This window comes from Euprymna scolopes, chromosome 29, assembly GCF_053919585.1.
Source record: "Euprymna scolopes isolate OS-2025 chromosome 29, ASM5391958v1, whole genome shotgun sequence".
Lineage (NCBI taxonomy): Eukaryota > Metazoa > Mollusca > Cephalopoda > Sepiida > Sepiolidae > Euprymna > Euprymna scolopes.
The window spans coordinates 72,011,279-72,035,472 of NC_136510.1; the positions used below are offsets into that span (position 1 = coordinate 72,011,279).

At 37.0% G+C, this 24,194-nt stretch overlaps 1 protein-coding gene across 4 annotated transcripts in view; it reads right to left on the reverse strand.

The window, feature by feature from the left end:
• The window catches only part of LOC145252711 (uncharacterized), a 1,486,750-nt gene that overhangs the window by 779,566 nt on the left and 682,990 nt on the right, over positions 1 to 24,194 (reverse strand). For all 4 annotated transcript variants that reach the window (XM_080112543.1, XM_080112538.1, XM_080112540.1 and 1 more), the window contains one exon: positions 22,456 to 22,544. The gene's annotated coding sequence lies outside the window, so the exon portion shown is untranslated. The remainder of the gene's footprint in view (positions 1 to 22,455; positions 22,545 to 24,194) is intronic.

A 24,194-nucleotide genomic window follows, 5' to 3' on the forward strand; every position in this document is an offset into this window, starting at 1 on the left:
AGGAGCCTATTCGTGACCACACACAGACACACACACACACACACACATACACACACACACACACACGCACGCACACGCGCGCGTTCAGCTTTATATTATCGATATAACCAAGAATCTATTATATAAGTCTCAGTCGTTAGCGTGTTTGTGTGTTTGCATGTCCGCTAAAAACTTTTGTCATTAGCATCGAACCGTTAGAAAAAGCAATCTCCTGGACATATAATATCGAAAAATTAGAAAATAATTGTCACTTATTTCATGTAGAAATGTCATTTTGTTTAAACGCGTTGGGGTCAGATAAAAATTTTTGTTGGCACGCTATTTATTAATCGCGCATGCGCCAAATGGTCGATTCGTTATTTCATTTTAAAAAGCTAAATTTGCTACATGATTACATGAGTGACGTCTTGCTCCAATCTAAATATTGCAGCATAAAGAAGTTTTTTTAATTCAATTTATCACATTATATAATCAATTTTTAATGCTGCAATATTTTAAATTACAAATTTATTATACGAGGTGCGTGCAATAAGTAATGCCCCTGACCCACTTCCCATAGCAGTAGAGCAACGAAACTTGGCACAGTTATTAGTCTTTCTCTACATAGGAACCACCCAGAGTTATGCATTTCTCCCATCGTTTGATGCAGCTCTGGAGACCGTTTTTGTAGAACACCCCAGGTTGGTCCTCCAACCACGACGTGACTTCAGAAATCAAGGCTGCATTATCTGGGAAACGCTTTCCTTTCAAAAACAACTCCATGGCTGGAAAGAGGTGAAAGTCAGAGGGTGCAAGGTCAGAAGAGTAGGGATGATGGTAGAGGATTTCATAGCCACACGCCCGTGCTTCTGATCTGGCGACATGCGAGTTGTGGACCGGAGCGTTGTCCTACAGGAAGGGGGTACCTTTGCTGATCTTGCCCCGCCTCTTGATTTTGATAACTTTCCTTAATTTCCTCAAAATTGAGACATAATGGGCTCCTGTAATTGTGGTACCCTTTGCCAGGAAATCTGTCATCACTACTCCGCTCTTGTTCCAGAAGACTGTGAGCATGACCTTGCCAGCGAAGGGCTGCACCATTGCCTTCTTTGGAGGTGGTGAGTCCAAATGCTTCCACTGCATTCACTGGGCTTTGATCTCTGGTTCATAATAATGGACCCAGGTTTCATCCTGTGTAATCACTCTTTTGAAAAAATTTGACTCACCTTCTTGGCACATCTCCAAATTCATCGTCGAGCACTGGACGCGTTCTCGCTTCTGGAATGGTGTGAGCAACCTGGGAATCCATCTGGCAGACACTTTATGCAAATACAAATGGTCATGAATGATAGTTTCCATAGACCCTGTACTAATCTTGACATCTTTGGCTATTTGGCGAATAGTAATGCGCCGATCTTCCAAAATGGCAGCCTCAACTTGACAGACAGATGCCTCATCAATGGCAGAAGGGGGGCGACCAGGTCTGGGAACTGTTTCCACAGACTTCCGGCCATGTTTGAATTCACAATGCCAGCGTTTTCCAAGGTCATGTGATGTTGCATTTTCACCATAAGTTTCTTTCATTTCATCAAAAGTCTCCTGTGGTGTGCGTCCTTTCAAATATAAAAACCGGATCACTGCTCGACATTCAACATGCTCCATTTCACACCTGACTCAGTTCAAATACCTGTAAAACAGAAACCACAATTTGTTCATAGCTGTAATTTGCCACGTAACCCGTAGAGATATAAGTCATTGCACATGCAAAATTTCAGCTAGATCAGGCAAGGGGAAGTGGGTCAGGGGCATTACTTATTGCACACATCTCGTAATTTTTACTAGAATATCTTGTCCTATTCTTTTTCAGTTTTAACAATTAGTCCTTTACTTTTCCACGTTTAAGCTTAACCATATTACTTTTCATGCTCGCATTTTTCTATTGTCATATATATATATATATATATATATATATATATATATATACTAAAATAATGAAATGTACTAAAGACGAGGAATTGATAGGATAGTTATGATATTCTTCAGGTATTCTCTGCTTTTTTTCTGGAAACACGCGTAAGATTTTTCTTAAACTAACATAAAATCCAAACTTAAAATCCACTAAAATACCGACTAACCTCGTTGTAGAATTATGGAAATAAAAGTTAATCATATGACGAAACATCCGCGCAAATGTTTGATTGATGGACACACTTTGACGTATGTTAAATCCTTTTCTCATCTAGGTAGCAAAGTAAATGCATCAATCGATTTTCAGATAATGAATAAGATTTCCATAGCAACGTACGCCTTTAGCAGACCACCATCTAGGGCATGGAATAAAATAAGGCTGTCTCTTAAAACTAAGATTTCTGTTTATCGTGCCATGATTATTTCTTACCTCGAGATTTCTGTATGGATCGGAAACACATTGTCAAACTGGATACTTTTCATAAACGTTGCGTTCGTGGTATACGTCGTTTTACATGAAGGGATAGGCTTTCCCATTCTGAATTATTTAATATGTTACAACATGCTAAGATTTTAAGCATTTCTGATTTAATCCCAATTATAGTTATTGTAACTAAAATTTTATAATAATAATAATAATAATAATAATAATAATAATAATAATTAGCCATGGCATGGATCGACTACAAAAAGGCGTACGACATGATCCCTGAAGCATGGTTAATGCTTAAAAATGTATGAAATAACAAGCAGGATCATCAACGTAATTTAAAATGCCATGTGAATATGGAGACTGGAACTAACAGCTGATAGACAACACATAACAGAAATCAACATACAAAGAGACATCTTCCAAGAAGATTCACTATCACCGTTGCTGTTCATCATAGCCATGATGCCTCTGAACAATACACTGAGAAAGTGCCAAGCCGGATACAAGTTCTCTAACACAGAGGGAAAAATAAACCACCTGATGTGCATGGACGATCTGAAACTTTTTGCAAGGACCAAAAATGAACTAGAGACACTAATAAATACAACCAGGATATCCAATGGAGTGCGTACTACTAGTTATAAGAAAGGGAAAACTAGAGACGACAGAAGGCATGGAACTCACCAACCAAACGAAGATGAGAGCTTTAGGGGAAAACACGCCTATAAATACCTAGGAGTATTGGAAGCAGACACCATCAAAGACACAAAAATGAAATAGAGAATTGGAAAGGAATACCTCAGGAGAACAAGAAAAATTCTCGAAACCAAATTATATAGCAGAAATCCAATAAAAGGCATAAATCCATGGGCAGTATCACTAGTAAGATACGCTGGACCGTTCATAGGGTGGACTAAAGAAGACATGAGACAACTCGATCAGAAGACCAGAAACAACTACACGGAAGATTCATAAGTATGACAAAAGATGAAAATAACGAAGTCATTTGGACATGGATGCGAAAAGGGTACATAATCTCTAATAATTGCAGCACAAGACAACTTGATAAGAACCAACCACACCATCAAAGCAAATATCGACAAAACGCAATAAAACAGCAAATGCAGACTCTGTGGACAAAGAAATGAGACGATAAACCATATAGTAAGTGAATGCAGCAAACTGGTCCAAAAGGAATATAAGAACAGACACAACCAAGTGGGAAGGGTAGTACACTGGGAATTGTGCAAACAACTTCATCTATAACGCACAGACAAGTGGTACAAACATAAGCTGGCAACAGTACTTGAAAACAAGAATCACAAAGTCCTATGGGACATGGACATACAAATTGATAAACCCATCCAAGCAAGAAGACCAGATGTTGTAATAACAACAAGAAGAAAGTCCTGTCAAATCGTAGATTGTGCTATTCCAGCTGATCACAGGATGAATATGAAAGAAAAGGAGAACGGAGCAAATACAGACCTAGCCAGAGAGCTGAAAGGGATATGGAAGATGAAAAAAAATCAAAATAATACCTATCTACCTATAATACCTATAGGAGAACTAAGAACAAGTTTGAAACACTTTGCAAAAAGAATGGGAGAAATTGGTATAAAAGGAATGGCTGGAAGATACAACGAATAACAATAATGAAAATAGCTGAAATATTAAGGAAAACTCTTGAATGTGGAGATTAATAAACGAGCCACATGCGCGGGGCAGAGAGCTGCTGCAGAGACAAAACACGAAGGGTTACATGGAACCAAGAACAATAAAGCTGCACATCTATAACTTCTCTATCCCCACTAGTACTACCTAATCACCCCATCCCCCAAATGATGCTCAAAGAGGATGGAAAGACCGAGGAAAGAGCGTTAACCAGACCTTCGCTAGACAAAATCCAAGAGATCTGGTGCCTTGAGGAGGCTTATTGCCACTCAAACTCCAGTAAAGGCCAATGGTCGCGGCTAGCGAGAAATTTTTGGTAAGCGGCTGTAGTGATAACGTTATCGAAAGAGATGGAGAGTAATTGAAATCTGGGGAGACTTGTTGTAATTTAGCTTCCAGGGAACACCACAGGTTGTTCTTAAAGAGATATCTTTTAGGACCTGTGTGAAAGCTCCTTGTGAGCCAATAATAAATATTCGTCCAAACTTCTCTTGTCAAGTCCCGACTTCAACTGTAATCTCCACTGATTGTTCTCCATGTCTCTCGCTCAGCCCCCCCCCCAAAAGACTGCCTTGTGCTTTCATCTCCATTCTTTTTCACGACAACCAGTGTCCTTGTATGCAAATTAATGCTATATATATATTAATAAACCGTCTATAGACGAAAGTTATTCTTTTCTTTCTCATTCCTTTATTCCGCCAATCGACATGATAGACAGAGGCGCTGTGACTAGTGTAAGTCAAGTTTTTCATTACTTTTGCCACAATCCCCTCTGATGCGATCATCACATATAATGCAACTTGCTGCGAGTCTCTTTATTCGGGTTCACTTGAGGAGTAAAGATGCAGCAATTTCTTCTACGGAAAATTACACGCAAGATTATTTTAGTGTGACCTATGATCATCGTTCATCGTTGTTAGAGAGTGTATCATCGTCATCATCAGGGGTTTCTGAGCTACTAGTATCGAAGGTATCGTCTATCGATACCGACCTTGGCCTGATCAGTTGTTTGCTTTCTTCTGACAAGCAACTAGTGGTATCGACAGATATGCAAGCTCCTGGACAAGGGCGCAAATTCTTTATATATTAAGGGATTACATCACTTATGACCGAGTGTGGGCTGTTGATTCCAGTCACTCGGTCTATCCTGGGCTTGCTTGTACATTTGCTGCGAGGGATTCTAACCCAAACAACGTTTTCCATTACTGCCTATGGGCATCTTGCGAGTCAGGGCTGGCCATGAAGTCCACACCTTGTCGCACGTATATATAACATTGGACAGTGCCGTAAATGTGAAAACACTGTCTTTTGATGTGACATTATACCAGTTAACTGTTTCTGTATGGGACATTGTTTCCTAGTCACAATGGTTTCCACACTTTTGTAATTTCTCTCAACCTCTCCATTTCCTCTTAGTTTGTAGGTACACCGTAATCAGAGACGCACATTCCGGTTTTACAGGAACTGCCGAAAGTGCTGATTGGTAAACGTGGCGCTATTATCTGTTAGTATTTCAATTAGTGAGACTCGCGAGTTAAGTATGGACCCCAATTGGAGTACAATGCATGATGAATCTTGCCGACATAGACACCCACATATCTCAAATATGAAAGACAACAATCAATAAGTGTAAGATAGTGATCACTGCTTTAATGAGTAATGTCCACATCCAACATGGTCCAATTATGCCTTACATCCAGCCTCCGTTTACGGCAGAGTACAGGCGCATGATCGATAAACTGACATATCTCACATGTTTTAACTATTATTCGCACATCATCTTTCGACACAGTTGGGTCCTTCCGTTTGGCAAGGTAAATTATGCGTTTTATTATGCATGCGTACGATTTGTTTAATGTTTAACTGATGTGCAGTGGCAGCCCAGGTACGTTGATTGGGCTCAACTTTAGTTTTAACTTTGCTGAGCCACTGCTGTGGTACTCTTGTCAATTGGTTAACTTTATTGTCGCCTGACTTTACTAACGTTACATCTACTGTTAGTCCATACTAACCAAGTCTATGAGCATGCTGGGTCGCCTTCCTAGCAACATTTCTCTAGCTGCCTTGCTGGTGAGTAGTGACTTCCCTGTCATGGCGTCTGTTGTTCATCGGTAAACGCAGGACAAATCTGTCTTGATTTTGCCAACTATTGTCGCGCCAGGTTGACTCCTTTTAAACTTGGGTCCAGTTCTGCAAAGTTGAAGTGTTGCACATTATTCGCTGGGCGCAACCAGCTCGCATCCTCAATTACGGATCTATTGGCCTTTAATATGACCCCAGCAGCAAGTGAGCTTGCGTTTACCTATACTGTGACCTCACTTCAGTTCACACACCAATCACTTTGTATAGGATCGTCCTGATGTATCCTGTTCGGTGTTTCTATCAACATACTCCTGAGAGAAGGGTCATGCATTTCATCATTCCAGCAAGTGGTAATTTTGTTGGCGCAATGTTTTATATCTACTGTAGCTACGTGGAGCCATCCGCAAACAGGAAAATGACACATCAGTTTTTCACATTCTGAAAAAATTGTTCGCCTTGTCATGACTGGTGGAGATTCTGGAGCATCATCTCCTTGTATCTATCGTAGTCAAACACCATAGCTGTTTCTCCTTCTTGAAGTCGCTCAGGAGACTTCCAGGCAAGTCCGAATTTTTCCAAACGTTTCTTCACTCGACGTAAATTGACGAAAACGACGTGGCTCGTTGTATTGACGTATTATGGAAAAATAATGCATTCACAATTGATCGCATTATTATTGGTGGAACATTCAGGCGAAACCCAAGTCGTGTGAGGCTACATGTTGTCCCCTTTAACATCGCCATCTGAAAGGGCCACAGTGATTCGTGTATATGCGCCTGGGGATAAGCCTTATTCAGGTCCAATATGACAACATCAAAGACTTCACACTACCATTCTCGCAAATGTTGTGCGCAGGCATCTTCATTTGCTATAAATGCGTCGACAAAGTCATTGGGCTCTCTGTAGTCTATCACGAGTTTCATTTTGTTTTTATTCATTTGCACTACCGCCATTAACAGAATTAAGGCCTTAATTGGATCTAACTCTTCTTCTGCTTATGTACTAACAATCATTTTCAGCCATAAATCTAGTTTTGTTTCATATTCGTTTGGCCACAGGGTCTTCAATTGCCCCTGTGTTTTCCACTTGTCCATTTCCATGCGCTTGTCAATTCTTTCTCTTGTTGGTCAAATACGGCACTGAAGTCTGACTCATCAATTGATCGCAGCACACCTAGACACGTTCTCCATGAGGAAGTAAACCTCACCAGATTCAGTAAAATACATTGCCCCAAATTCTTGAGAGCATCAAATCCGAGTATAATGACAAAGCCTAACATATTTCCTTCGACAACTAGGGCATCCAGTCGCAAAGGGTGCAGGTAGCCCACTGTAAGCTAGACTTGCCCGATCCTACAGCATCTCATAAACTTTCCATCATCTTAACAGCTTGGAATTACTATCAGGGTTTTAGAACAGCCGGTGTAAACTAGGGTCGTGCATTGTTATCCATCTGGATGAGCTTCGCTTTTCAATTGCATGGGAATAGACTGACATCGACATCTTTTTCTATGAGTTGTTTCCCTGGCATTCTGCAGCAAAGTGGTCGATCTCGTTGCACTTAAAACATCGTAATTTATGTCGCGACATTTTGATGCTTTTGCATTGAGCCGTCCTATTGCACAGTCCTTAGATATATGGACCTGTTCATTATATCTATAACAGACGATCCCTGTTAGAGGATTCGTTGTGGGTGGAATTTGACCATACTTCGAAGTGGATGTGTTACCGCAACAGTACCGTCATCCACATCTCGTGTGACTACTCTTGCCCGTGCCAGCAAATAACCCATAGTCAAGACATCAATGTCCGGTGCCTGTTGCAACTCCTTTGAAATGTCGTTGGGGAACCCGTCACAAATTCTAGCTTCATTGTAGTCTTGAATCGTTTTCCCGTGAATCCAGCAAATCCTGCAAGTTGTATTTTGTTAGCGTATACGTCCATGTGTTCTTTTGCCCACTTTACTTGTTTGAGCTTTTAATACAGAGTGAATGGCTCGTCTATGAATGACTCTTTTAACCGGGTTTCGATCAAGTCGATGTTCGTCTGATGACCTTCATCCATCTTCAGATATAGTTGGAGCGCATCTCCCTCCAAATACAATGGCAGAAGGCTTGCCACATCATTTATAGTTTTGCAACAAGTCGCAACTTTTTGAGCCAAGCCAACACGTACTAACTTAAAAAGGGCTTTGTTATATCACTGTTGAGTTTTGCTTTTGCTATGTCTCAAAAAACAAAGTGAAATAATCAATAAATAAATATAAGACGCCGAAATAGATCGAATTAAACTAATATTTAAAAAAATATATAATTAATATTCATTCAAACTCCTTGCCAACAACCGACTTCAACTGTAATCTTCGCCTATAGTTCTCCCTGCCCCCCACCTCTCTCTCTCTCAGCTATCTAAAAAAAAAACTCTCCCTTGCTTTCCCCTTCATTCTGTTTCACAGCAGTCATATTATCGTCATATGCAAATTAATGCCATATGTATATTAATAGGCCTTTTATCTTTCCTTCCTTAATTCAGTCCCACAACACGATCGGCAGAGGCGCCGTCGCTTGTGTGAGTAACGTTTTACATTACTTTCGCCAGCCTTGGGCAAGTCACCTTGTTCACATAGATTACAGCTGACTTCTAAAGCAATTCACTTGCACTCAGTTAAAAGAAGTTAGTCGGAGTGTGTGTGTGTGTGTGTGTGCATGTGTGTGTGCATGTGTGTGTGCGTGTAAGTGTGTGAGAATGTGTGTGTAGAGAGAGAGAGAGAGAGAGAGAGACAGATAGACAGACAGAGAAACAGAGAGAGGGGATAAAGTGAAAACCAGTGGAGGAATGAAAATCTTATACATGTACACACATACACACACACACACACACACACACACACACACACACATATATATATATATATATATATATATGAAGAGAGAGAAAGTGCAGAGAGAGATATACAGAGAGAGTAGGCTGAGACTAATTTTAATGTTGTCTTTTAATTTCTCCTATAAAACTAATTTGTGCATGACGTTATTTTTCTGAATCAAACAATCAAACTCGAGATGAATAAGTGCCGTCATGGCGTCACTTATTTTATAACTATTCTGTTCATCAAAATGTTTCCCTTGCATCGCACTTAATCCGGATTTTTATAAAACTCGATTTTTGGGGGGTGGGGGAGTGAGCGGTAGACTTAAACAACACTTCACTAAGATTATTTCATTTATATTTATTATAAGAGCCTGGTCATATTTATCAGAGAATCGGAGCACATTTAATCGTGTTTAGTTAAGTTTATTCTAACGTTTTCTCTTTTTTTTAAATACTTAACTAAGGTTACTTCAGTTAAAAAAATTGTCTGTGTGTATGTTGTTTGTAAGTGTGTATGCCTAGTTAAATGTAAAAAAAATACAAGCAAATACCCACAAATTTAATATATTCTTGATTAGCGTTGCTCTTGATAAATAATATTAGCAGCTTAGAAAAAAAGTAATTATTTTAGGATCAGCCGGAAAAGGTTTTGCCGAGAGAAAGGATGGAGTGTTATTATGTACTAATTTGGAAAGAAAATAGTCTCGTTCCTCGCGGAATCTATTATAAAATGGTAGTTGTTTGTGTGTACTTATGCGCGTATGTTCAGCTAGATCGGACTTAGCAAGGCGGAAGAGCAAATGGGATTGGGAAGGTAGAAGGGGGAAACAAAGGAGAAGGAAAAAGAAAAAGATAGGGATAAACATATTCATAGAGAAGAAGTTTTAATAGAAATATGTTACAATTTTGCGCGGACAACGCCGATTGGCCCTGTTAGTATTCTCTAAAGAGTAAAACAGTCTTTATTAGTGTCTTGTACGACACTTAGGAAATGCTATTTTCTTATCGTATTCGTTGTAATGTCAATGCTTACAAAGTTACATTTTGCCAGACAAAGTAATGCAAATAACACATAATATTGTAAAAAAAAAATGTCCGCGTCTTTTTTTTTTTTTATTATTATTCAACGATTTTTTTCTCACTCTTATATTATGTATGCGATGCACTCCTCAAATTACGTCAAAGGGTGTGGGACATGCATGCGTGGGCTAAAAATGGACAGATGACTCGAAATATCTTTCCAGATCCAAAGACCAAAAATTCTGATATAAAATAAAGGTGTGCCTTATATATATATATATATATATATATATATATATATATAAATATAAAGGCAATCTCTTGAATTAACCGACTAATTTGTCCCGACGCTGAAAGGTGGGCAAAAAGGGGCGCCACATTCTTCCACTTAATCGACGAAATTTAAAAAAAAGAGAGTAATCTCCAACTTTAAATGCGGTTATTGTTGCTATAAATACTAGGAACGTCGAACAACCACCAAGAATTAATGTCAAAATGTCGGCAAAAGATTCCTATTTATCTCAAGATCCGGAAATTTAAAGTCTACATTAGATGATTGCGTCTAGAGTGTTAAGTGGCAGTGTCGTATATATGATTGGTCCGACATAAGTATAGAGTTGAGTAATTGATAAATTGCACATAGAAGTTTAGATGTTAAACAAGTTAGATTAATACAAAAGCAATATAAATAAAGCAATATATATATATATATATAGCCTTTGTACGATCCTCATATTCATATATATATGTATATAAATGTATATATACATATATATATATATATATATATATATATATATATATATATATATATATATATAGGGTTTCCACAAAGTCTGGCTACATTATGTCGCCAGACTTTGTGGAAGCAACCTGTAGATTATGTAGCCAGACTTTGTGGGCACCCTGTGTATATATATATATATATATATATATATATATATATATATATATATATATATATATATATATATACAGTTGTTCGCAAAAATATTCGACCCCTGTCTAAATTTTCTTGTTTCGTTGAATCTATACTTCAAAAATCTTCATAACGCCTTTTAACGGCTAATTATGAATAAATTGCATATTTTTCAACAATAAATGAGGAAAAGTAATTCGAGATTAATAATATATATCAATTTATTTACAAAAAATATATATATGGATGTTGCAAAAATATTCGACCCCTTTAATTTAAAGTTTAAATAAAAGCGTCATTAAGTTTATTATTTAATCTGACCTTGTATTTATTCCCTATAAATAATATTTATGACGCTGCTGAATCTAAAATCAGTTCAAATTGAACTTCAATGCGATATTAAATGATTGAATAATTGTATCAAGTAAAAAAAAATTCTTTTTCAACGTCAACAAATCTGCAACTATGACAAAGAACAAAGAGTACTCTGAAGACATTAAAAAGAAAGTAATCGATGCCTACCAGTCTGGAGAAGGTTATAAAAAATTTCCAAACGTTTTTCTATACCACGTTCGACGTTTCCAAAAAATGGAAAGTAAAAGGGATTGTATCAAGTCTTCCAAGATCAGGTCGTCCAAGAAAAATTACGACACGTGGGGCTAGGAAAATTGTTAGACAAGTTTCAATAGACTCTAAATCTAACCTAAAGGACGTGCAGAACGATTTGAAGAATGCTGGCTCAGATGTACACTTGTCAACTATTCGTAGGGCATTAAATCGTGCCGGATTGCATAGACGTATTGCCAGAAGGAAGCCCTTACTTTCCAAAGCTCATCAAAAGGCTCGATTTAATTTTGCAAAAAAGTTCATAGAAATGCCTATTGATTACTGGAATAATATAATTTGGTCAGACGAAACGAAAGTGGAACTATTTGGACGCAACCAGCAACGCTATGTTTGGCGAAAAGAAAATACTGCTTATAATGTGAAGAATACCGTTCCAACCGTTAAGCATGGAGGTGGATCAATCATGGTGTGGGGCTGTTTCAGTATAAATGGAACTGGAAGATTAATCATAATCGATGGAAGAATGGATTCAGTAAAATATCAGTCCATACTGAAAGAAAATCTTGTTCCGTCTGCGAACCAGTTGGGGCATGGAAGGAGGTATACCTTTCAACAGGACAACGATCCTAAACACACTTCAAAGAGCACTAAGGCATGGTAAAAGAATAATAAGGTGAAAGTTCTAGAATTGTCTTCCCAGTCTCCAGACTTAAATCGGATTGAGCACTTATGGCATGCTTTAAAAATTGCGGTACATAAAAGACAACCATCTAATTTGATTGAATTAAAACAGTACTGTCAAGAAGAGTGGCTTAACATTCCAGTGGATAGATATTGAAGTCTCGTTAGACGTTATAGGAAACGTTTACTTGCAGTAATCAAGGTCAAAGGAGCTTCAACCAAGTATTAATGAAAAGGGGTGGAATACATTTGCAACATCCATATTTTTTATTTTTGTAAATAAATTTATTTATATTATTAAGCACTAATTACTTTTTATTACTTTTTGTTGAAAACTATACAGTTTATTCGAACTTAGTCGTTAAAGAAGGTTTTAAAGATTATTGAAGTATCCATTCAAAGAAATAAGACAATTTTGGTAGGGGTCGAATACTTTTGCGCACAACTGTATATATATATATATATATATATATATATATATATATATATATATATATATATATATATATATATATATATGTGTGTGTGTGTGTATACACATATATATATATACACATACATATATACATACATATACATATATATACATATACACATATGTATATATATATATATATATATATATATATCGCATCTCACATTCATTTATTCATTTATGAACTACAACCGTTTGGTCAATGTTTCTCTTATAAACTACTGCTTTCATTTTTAGAAATTACATATGTGCGTGGAAACTTAATTCTGCTTAATTCGTACACATTTTGTGAAGCACAACATGCGCACATGCACGCATGCACAGAAATACACATGGGTTACACAGAGCTGAAAAGTAGAATATAAAGAATTACTAAGGTCTTATGTAAGACACGAAAAGAAACTGGATTCTTAGAAATATTTCTATCAATCCAATTATTATAGCAGCAACGAAAAAAAAATTGAAAAAACCCATCCGGCAAATATACCTGATGAACTAAGCTCAAGAGAGATGCAGACAATTGGAATTAAAGGGACGGTCAAAATCTTTTTAAACCTTTGTCAACCGCGTCTCTTTCTCTTGCTGTTTATTAATAACCAAAAGTAATTATTTTCCTTCTTAAAGCCACCCCTTTCGCCACTTCTTCTATATTGACAAAGAGAGACAGAATCAAACGTGCAATAATAGTATTTAATCCGAAATTGGAGAGAGAGAAAGAAAGAGAGAGAGAAAGAGAAAGAGAGGGAGAGAGAGAGAAAGAACAATTAGGAAGATGTTTAGATTGCCGTGTTGTTTTATTCAAATATAATAACTAGGACTATGGCAACAGCATATTCTGTTCCTTGTTTTGATTCTCATGTATATATCCATTGATACTTTATATGCTTTTATGTAGAGTGATGTGGTTCTCGATTGATTAATTGTGTCTTACTGTGTCGGATATATACTCGAGAGTCAAAACAATGAAAAGAATATGCTGTTGCCATAACCCTTTTTTTTTACAAGGTGGTCACCACTTATCAAGGCCCGGAAGCCACTCAGGGATAAGGGTTATTGCAAGTACATTACGTTAGTGTGGAGATTTAATAAAGTGTCTACTTAAGGAGGCGGTTTATCAGGAATTTGTTTACATTGGACTTGAAGACATCCAGATTATAGTCAGGTGGGAAGCAGGCAGATGAAACAGAATTCCACAGGCGTGCAGTTCTAAGAAAGAAGCTTTGTTCATGGAATCTACGTTTTGATTTAGGCATATATACAGAGTGGGTAAAGTTTTTGACTGGATTCAGCTAGACGAGTGTTTTTCGGAAAAGATTGGCGAGGGGGGACCAGAGATTGGAGCTCGAGCACCTGCCATAGAAATAACGATAAAACAAAGATAGGCTTGCAACGTCTCTTCTGTGGGAGAGAGGTTTCAGAGAAGAAAAAGGGCATCCCGCACTAAGCCACGAAGTCTATTTTGTACTCTGTCAAGGAAGGATAGGCTGATTTTAGCAGCTCCTGCCTATATATGGCAGCAGTATTCCATCCTTGGACGTACTTGGCTTTTATATAGATAGAGAATTGCATCAGTAGTGAGATATCTTCTGGAGCGGTAGAAGTATCCCACCATCTTTCCAGCGACCTTGGAAACAGACTTGATGTATGTGTTCCATTTCAGATCAGGAGTGAAGGTCAAGCCCAGAAGCTTGTCAAAACATGGGGCTTCTCCTAGACGAGAGCCATCTATTTCAATTGATGCCAGATGGGGATCAGAGCGTTTATGATGTAAAGATAGGAGTTTGATTTTAGATGCATTAAAGGTAACCAGCCACATCTTCCCCCACTGGACCACGCGCTCGAGATCAGAGGAGAGAGAATCAGAGAGAGCTTTGTAATTTACAGCCTTTGATGTGTTGCCGTAGATGATCGTGTCATCAGCATAGATGTCAATGAATGATTTTAGTATGTGTTTTGGGAGATCATTGATGTAGATCAAGAAGAGTGTTGGGCCCAGGATGGACCCTTAAGGGACTCCAGCATTAATACTGCAGGCCTCTGATTTTTGTCCATCAACCACTACTCTTATGAACCTATCAGAGAGAAATGATTTAATTATAAAGAGAACATTTCCAGTTATACCGTAGTTGGAAATCTTGTGAAGTAGGCCTTTATGCCATAACTTGTCGAAGCCCTAATAAGAACCTTTGAACACTTTTCTGATTCAAACAATATCATCCAAGCTCACTGACTCACTAAATGGAACACGGTTTTCTAGTTTATGTATAAAAGCGTACGAGTAAACAAGTAGTAAAAACTATCCCTAATGTTGGTGCCATGATTAGTGTGTAGTATTTTCTCTGTCTTTTGTTGGAAAAGCATACATCATTTATTATTATCATTTTTTATTGCATTCAGAGTAGACCTTAGTTTTGGAGCGAGATATATTTCTAATCAAACCAACTTGTAACATCGAGCAATCTTGGAAAGGCGGTAAATAAATATATATTTTTACTAGAAAATTGATGACGTCATTATAAAATTGTTGATGCCGGCCAATATTTTTTAAACTATCATGTTCTATTTTATTTTCAGCGCCTATATCTAAAAAACGTAAGTATTCATAATCTTAGTGGTTTGGAAAAAAGGTAAATACTATAAAGACTAATATATATACACCAAAAACGAAGATTGAATGCTTTCCACATGCGCAACCTCATACGTCTTTTCGGCATATCCTGTCAGGATCGAGTCACAAACATAGTTGTCTTGTCCCAGGCTGGTACACCAAGCATGTTTACCATTCTAACTCAGAGATGCTTGCGTTGGCTCAATCATGTGTGCAGGATAGAAGTTGATCGCATCCCAAAGAGCATCCTGTATTGCGAAATCGTCTTTGGAACACAAATGATCGAACGACCAACGTTGCGTTACAAAGACACCTGCAATAAAGACCTGAAGACTTGTGGTATTCAATCACAAGATCTCGAGTCAGAGTCAACCGATCGCATGGCCTCGCGAGCAATGGCCAAGACCGCCTCAAATTCGCAAAAAAGATGAGAGAAAGGCAGTATGAGGAAAAGAGAACCTACAGGCGAGAGAGGATGCAGTCCACTCATGCCACCCCGGTAATCCCTACCGTTGACTATAATTGCAGCAATTGCCAACGTAGCTGCAAATCTAAAATTGGACTCTTTAGCTACAGCAGACGCTGTATTAAGCCTAACTAGGTGCAGAATGCCATTGTCTCAAGAGACAGAAGGTTGTCACAATATATATATATATATATATATATATATATATATATATATATATATATATATATATATTAAGTATGTGGATGCGTGAATACGTTCCTTATGGACTCGGAAACAGTTGGGCCGATTTTATTTTAATTACACAAGAAGGTACTGGATATGTCTGGCAGTGCTTTTACGTAGGTTTTGTACTGGAGTGCGCCCGGTATGTATCGAATATCGATCATCGAAAAAGTCCGATTAAAGAAGGAAGTCCTATTTGGACAAAATTTTATAAAATCAATTGTAGGTTCTTTTATAAATCAGGGCCGCGTTCGAAATTAATATTTCTTTTTGTAGTACAATTGAACAATGATACTTGACTTTTGTACGTTCAGTTAAAATTTAGGTCATTATGGAAAAGTTATTTCAATAAATCCACAGGTGATCTTTCGAAATTAATGTTTTCATTTAGAGCAAAATTGAACGATGATATTTGACCTTTTTGCATTTAAAACTTTAAATGAAGCCAATATTTACAGATAATTTTATAAAATCAGTAGTAGATTCTCGGCAGTGCAATATAGACTACAATGTATTGTAGACGAAGTCACTGCATAAGAGGGATATGAAGCTTTCTTCCGGAACATCGAGCAGTTAATCAATTGATTTGAATGGGCGATATCCCCCATTTCAAGAACAATAAACGCATGGGAAGGTGAAGAATTTGTTGAACCTCATTGAACAGGATTTAAAAAAATGTTAAACTGCCTAACTATTATCATTAATGAAAAATATTTAGATAATTATAAATTTAATGGTAATTTGATATTATTAGGAGTAGTAGAAATTGTTTGTTTTTTTTTTGTTTTCAGAATATGTTCTGGAATAGTGGATCTAAAGTGCATCTAAATATTATTTTATGTAAGCGAATGTGTTTATGGAAAGTAGCACTGACTTTTTTTTATTTGTATAAAACTCTTTGATGTAGTACTATTCTGCTGCTAATATATATAAACATTGTGGGGTACATTTAATCATCATACAAAGAATAAAAACGGCCGTTGGCTAAAGGAAAGTGAAGTTGAGGTCAACCACGTCCAAGAATTGTCCTTAGAACTTGTTTACTATCATTGCAAAACATAATTTAAGTGAGAACTAAAACCTTTTAAATTGAATTACATAATCTCATGGAATAATGGGTATTTTCTGAATGAATGACAATCAGCTTTTGGCTACACTAGTTTATACGAAATCTATCACACGAGGTTGCATGCGTTTAACACACAATTATGTTCCATCGCATAATCGTGGAGCATCAAGATTTCGGAATAACATTGTGAGTATCTGTTCTGATGCTACACTTCAATTTTTTTTCTCGGTAAGTGTAGAAGAAATCCTTCACGACTGAGGCAATTTTTATTTTTGTTCCTTTCTTCCACATTTATAATCTACCCTGGTGTCTAACTCTGCCTTCGTGAGGAGGCAAAATAAACAGGACCATAATTGGGTATTCAACTTTCAGCTTTAATTTGTGTGGTGGCATACCAGATAATTCTAACGAATTTAAAATTTCTGTAACATGTTTAGTATCGTGATTAGAATCTAGATAACTGAGTTTGTTCCTAACCTGGAATTTCATTAAGCAGCTGATGATTGATGGTATGTATCATTCCAGTTTAGGATCTAGAATGGGTGGACGAAATAAACATTAAAAAAACTGAACAGCGCACAATTATATTGGAAAACTACAGAGATTGTTGTTATTTAACATATATGCCGGGACGTAGAAAAAACTGAAAGACGCCATGTTGGATTCAATGGGATTTGTTTCCCAGCATTCAGCAAAAGTTACAGAATTGTGGATTAAGGGAATGAAAGAAAATGAATAATGAAATAAGAGGAGAATAATCGAAATGGGCCAATCATTATTTGAATCGATAATGAGGTGATGGTAGAATAGAGAGACACAATTGATAAAAAGTAAATAATACCGATGATAGGTGAAAATATATTACTACAAAACATTTGTCACGGTATATGATGGGAATGTGCGAGGAAGAAATAATTGAGGAGTAAGTATCATCCTACTACCTGTAAACGTAATTTGTTTGGAAAAATGAATGCTCCCGGAACAAAAAGAGGAATTTATGAAAGTGGGAAAAATGAATACTAATATCGGGAAAACATGCACATGATATAAGCAGCTAGTGTGAATATGTAGTATTTGTATGTGAATTATGTATTTACAATGCTATAATGCTTTTTTTCAAGACGAGAATAATTTTTTCCATTTTATTACATGTAGAGAAGATATATATGCCACGCCATACAAGAATTAGAGAGTAAAATACGCGCGTATTATAGTTTACGAAGAAAAATATTTTTATGTCATCAGAAACGATGATTAGAGTTATTTATATTCTATGGTTTTACATAATTATTAGTACAAATATTGTAAAAGCATTATTTTACTAGTCATTTAGTACAAGTATAAAAGGGTTTCACTTACATTTGTATAAAGGATGACGTCATAAAATCAATAGTGATATCAACACAATTTTTGTAGGTATGCTCAATGAATTTTCCAAGCTTCATTGATATAGTATGAAGAGTTCGTGAATATAACCGGAGGTTGTTAGAGTTAATCAACAGATCTAAATAAAATACCATTGCTGTTATGCTGATCTTACCTACTGCATAATTACAGGGACTTTTTCTTGGACTTTGCATAGTGATAATAATGATAAGAGAGAGAGATAGAGAGAGAGAAAGATAGAGAGAGAGAGAGGAAGAGCGCACGAGAAAGAGAGAATCCCTATGACTTCAGACCGGTATATACAAGTCAAGGTTCAGGCCTCGACAATTAGTCTGGTATAAACTACGGCACTTTGGTTGCCTTTTGTCTGCCAGGTTTAGGTATTGGTTAAAGCTAGTCCTAGGAGGTCCACTCTTCCAAACCTTTGCCTTCTGTTTTATGGTTGAGATATTTTATTGTTAACTACCTGGAGCGTCCTGACCGCTGAATGATGGAGCTGCCCAGTCAATAATCAAGAGGTCAGATTATCTATTCTTTAGGAGTTTTGTCTTGATTCTACTCACGTTTTGGCCTTGTGTTATATTTCCTGTAGAGTGGAAGTAAGTCACCAGCCCAACGGAGACTGGCCTATGCGGTGGCTTTTTTATGTATCGAGATGTGGTATTAGACTGGGGTACTCCTATGGATGTTTATCTTTTTAGGCTTTGCTTTCCGTCTTTAGGAGGAGTTAATTTATTGCTGTCTGAAACACATTAGATTTCGGATACTGATTGGTCTGCCCAGGGAATTTTTAAGAGGCCAGAATGCTTCTTTTCCAATGACACTAATTTCATCTCCTTTCTCGCTATATACAAAACCATCCTTATCTTGGAATTATATGTATATACTAGACTACCTGTGACCGCTTGCGTCAGTATATGTTATAGGTAGCTATGGAATAGGGAGTATACAGAAGTCATGTATAAACGCGGAAAAATTGAATGCACGCGCGCGCAAAAACAAACGTGGCGACCAGTGAAAACAGTACGCAATTTTGCGCGCGCAAAAATTATTAAATGTACGTGCACACGAAAACAAAAATGGCGACCAATGAAACAATATTGAATACATTGAATATTAAAGGTCTTAACACGATTGCCCTTAGATTAAATGAACAATCTTTTATATAAGAACGGTTTAATCCGTTTATTACAGGAAAAAGACTGTCCCCTTTCCATGTAAATAAGGACATTAGATAAGTGAAAATGAGATTAGAATAAGCCGAAACTCAAACCCTGTAAGTAAGAATTGGAATGTTAGAACTTAGCTATTATTAAATTCTATTGAAAATAGTTAGATATTGTTTATATCGTAAAAAGAATTGATTGTTCATTCTGTTGGAATCGGAATGTTAAAAAGGTCAGCCAAAAAGCATGAATAATACAAATTTATATTATATTGTGAAAAATTAGGTTAGAGTCATATGTTGAGAGTTCTTTTGTTACCAAAAGCGTGTGCATAGCCCTGTGAATTGGTCACGTTTGGAAAACACTTCTGACGTCATAACGAAGGGGGATTCTCAATATAGGAGCTAGAGTTAGTCAGTTCAGAGAGTTGAAGAGTCGAGAGTCAGTCAGAGAGTCAGTTAGAGAGAGAGAGAGAGAGAGAGAGAGAGTTGAGAGTCAGTCAGTTGGCAGTCAGTGGTCAACTGACCCTTTGGAAGCGAAGGGTAGAAGATTAACCGTGTAGATCTAAATTCGAATTCCTGACGTCATCAGCATTCGACCGGTCCAATGAATAAAGACTCATCAATTGGGTTTTTGTAAAACTGTCGTCATGTGTCATCTTTCAACACTCAAAAGGTAATGTGTTAATCATCTTATAACGAACTTTGTGTAACCTTTACGTGATTATGTATCTCCCCCTCCCCTGTGTTAAGAACTTGTATACATCTCTATTCAGTATCTATATGAAGTCCCAAGCATCCCAGAACTGTAATGTATAACTGTCTCTCTCCCCTCTCATCATCATCGTCATTCGTGTATGTATTGCCCCAATACGAATTCCCCATCGAATCCCCTGCACTACACAACACGTTGAAAAAAATTAAAACAAAAAATAGGAAAATAAAAACACTAGTTTTGGTTTTGTGCGTCTTAACATCCTTAAAATATCAGGTAATAATAATTAACTGGTTAAGTAATATTTGACAGTGAGAAGTCCTCCCTACATACACGTGTAGAAGTGTTTCTACGTATTTTTAAAATGTTTTCAACTTGGGTAATGAAAAACTATTTTTTTTTAATGTGTAGGTACACTGACAATTAGCACTCCCTTACATTTTTTCCTTTTCGTCTTTTTTCAACTGTTTCTGCGGATAATAATCTAAGCTATCAGATTATTATTAAAAAAAAATCAATATTTAAAGATTTGGAAGGGAGTTTAGTTTCACATACTACGTTCTAGTAAATCGATCCCCCATTTTCAGAACCGATTTACAGCTCCGATTTGACGTTGGCTTCTTCGGCACGCTCCTGCCATTATTATTTTGTTTTTATTTTTTTTATGACTTTTCACTGTGAGAAAAGTTCGGCTGCCCCCTCCTCATTATTATATATTTATTTATTTACGATTTTTTTTGCTATTAACAAAACCCCCTTTTAAAAAATAGTAATAGTCTACCCGTTAGCCCTTAAAGGGTAAACAGAAAAATGTTCAAAATAAAAAGTGATTTTGAGATTATATTATCTTTTATTGTTTTGAAAAAAACAACAACTATTTTTTAAAGTGATGAGTGAAAAAAAAAACTCTGAAAGCTTCCAGAGCACTACTACGAGGGCGTGCAATAAGTAATACCCCTAACCCACTTCCCATAGCAGTAGAGCAACGAAACTTGGCACAGTTATTAGTCTTTCTCTACATAGGAATCACCCAGAGTTATGCATTTCTCCCATCGTTTGCTGCAGCTTTGGAGACCGTTTTTGTAGAACATCCCAAGTTGGTCCTTCAACCACGACGTGATTTCAGAAAAGGCTGCATCATCTGGGAAACGCTTTCCTTTCAAAAACAACTTCATGGCTGGGAATAGGTGAAAGTCAGAGGGTGCAAGGTCAGGAGAGTAAGGAGGATAGGGGGTTTCATAACCACATCCCTGTGCTTCTGATCTGGCGACATGCGAGTTGTGGACCGGAGCGTTGTCCTGCAGGAGGAGGGTACCTTTGCTGATCTTGCCCCGCCTCTTGATTTTGATAGCTTCCCTTAATTTCCTTAAAAGTGAAGAATAATAGGCTCCTGTAATTGTGGTACCCTTTGCCAGGAAATCTGTCATCACTAGTCCATCCTGGTCCCAGAAGACTGTGAGCATGACCTTGCCAGCGGAGGGCTGCACCCTTGCCTTCTTTGGAGTCCAAGTGCTTCCACTGCATTGACTGAGCTTTGGTCTCTGGATCATAGTCATGGGCCAGGTTTCATTCTGGATAATTAGTCTTTTGAAAAAAATTGACTCATCTTCTTGGCACATCTCCAAATTCATTCTCGAGCACTCGACGCGTTCTCGCTTCTGGAATGATGTGAGCAACCTGGGAATCCATCTGGCAGAAACCTTATGCATATGCAAATGGTCATGAATGATAGTTTCCACAGACCCTGTACTAATCTTGACATCTTGGGCCATTTGGCGAATAGTAATGCGCCGATCTTCCAAAATGGCAGCCTCAACTTGACGGACAGATGCCTCATCAATGGCAGAAGGGAGTCGACCAGGTCTGGGAACTGTTTCCACAGACTTCCGGCCATGTTTGAGTTCATGATGCCAGCGTTTTACAAGGTCCTATGATGTTGCATTTTCACCATAAGTTTCTTTCATTTCATCAAAAGTCTCCTGTGGTGTGCGTCTTTTCAAATACAAAAACCGGATCACTGCTCGACATTCAACAGGCTCCATTCCACACCTGACTCAGTTCAAACACCTGTAAAACAGAAACCACAATTAGTTCAGAGCTGTAATTTGCCACATCGGAATGGTTGATGAAATAAAAAGAAAAAGAAATGGACTTACTTTAAATCCAAGTCAAATTTAGGTCCTCATGTTTCTGGAGAACTAAAAGTAGACACGCTTTTTCTTTAGATACTGGTAGGAGCAGGCATCTAGTAAAAAAATAAAAGAAAAATATTCTTATTACCAAAGCCAGAGTCGGTGAGATTACATGAAAATACAGCTATCGAAAATAGATTACTGAGATATGTATGAATTCAAATAATACGCAGTGATTTTCGTAAATACATGAAGAGAAACGGACCACATGTGCGTTTAGCACCCCAGTTATTCTAGAAAATGAGAAGCACGTGTTTAGCAAGACACCGTATTTAATGTTCAAACCTGCCATCCCAAAGGTAATTAACAGTTTCCAATAAGCCGGTAACTAGAAATAAACGACCTCTATTATATATTATCATGCCAATAATTAATCCATTGTTGAACCATCAAGGTTACAATACATAACATCTTGATCAGTACAAGTTGCTCCGTTAATCCAGTCTGTGAGGATGTGTTCCAGTGTCAGTTTGGGATTTCCAAAAGGACAGATGTTTGTTCTTGCGGGTCCCCGCCTGTTTACATTGCTGGCTATCATTCGAAATTTTGATCTGACTTGATCCAGGATTACCTAACATTTCTTTGGGAGATCCGTTCAATGTGATGGTGATCTCTGTGATTTTGGATAGCTTCGTCCAATTCCGATTTATGTCAAGTAACAAAGCCTCATGTGCTACTGTTAATATTGACACCAAATTGAGATCGATTGCTACAATAAATCCACTACTGGCGGTAAAAAGAAATATGTCTTCATTGTTACAAACTTATTCTATCTTCAGTTTATTTTGAAAAAAAAAATCATTCATTATTTTGATTCGAATTTTATAAGTGAAAGTGTATTTTGAGTTTGTATTTCTTTGCAGTGATTTTACTAGTTAATCACTGCGTATCAAGGCTAAATGTCACTCGAGCATAAGAGTTAATGAAATAAGTGGATTGTTGTTTTATGACGATGCATATTTTAAGAGGATCGAAATGCTGAATATAATTTGAATACAAATGATGACATTTTATGACAACTGTTTGTTGTCATTGGATTTGAAAACGGTCGTGCTGTCTGCAAGGAAGCAGTTCTGTGGTAATGTGCTTCACAGATAGAAAGTTCTTAAAAATAATGCATTTATGAAAATTCCGTTTGGTCCATGTAATTATGGAATTATATACGAAATATACGAAGGAATTAAAGAAGGCAGTTTTGATAGAGCTACAAGTTCTTGTAAAACAGTTACAAGAACTTGTAGCTCTATCAAAACTGCATTCTTTAATTCCTTCGTATATTTCTTATATAATTCCATAAATACATGGACCAAACGGAATTTTCATAAATGCATTATTATAAGAATTAATTGGAGAATGGAGATAAGCCAAGTACATTTGACTAGTCTTAACGTTGTTAAAAAGGCAATACATATTTCTTTAAATAAAAGCTTTTGTAGATCCCTCGTTCTTCTATTTTTTTTTTTTGAGTGGGGAATTAACAAAATGTCAAAACAATATTTTATTTATAACTAGATTATTCCGTCAGCTCCCTATCATATCGCAAAAAGTACTCGACAAAAAAACCCTTAAATAATAAAAGTCTCTTAGCTGGAATCAAAAAGTAAACATTTTCGCATTTATTCATATACATATACAAAGGCAAACATTAACATTTTGGTTATTTTGATATAATTTGATCTTCTTTTAAATATGATTATAAAGAA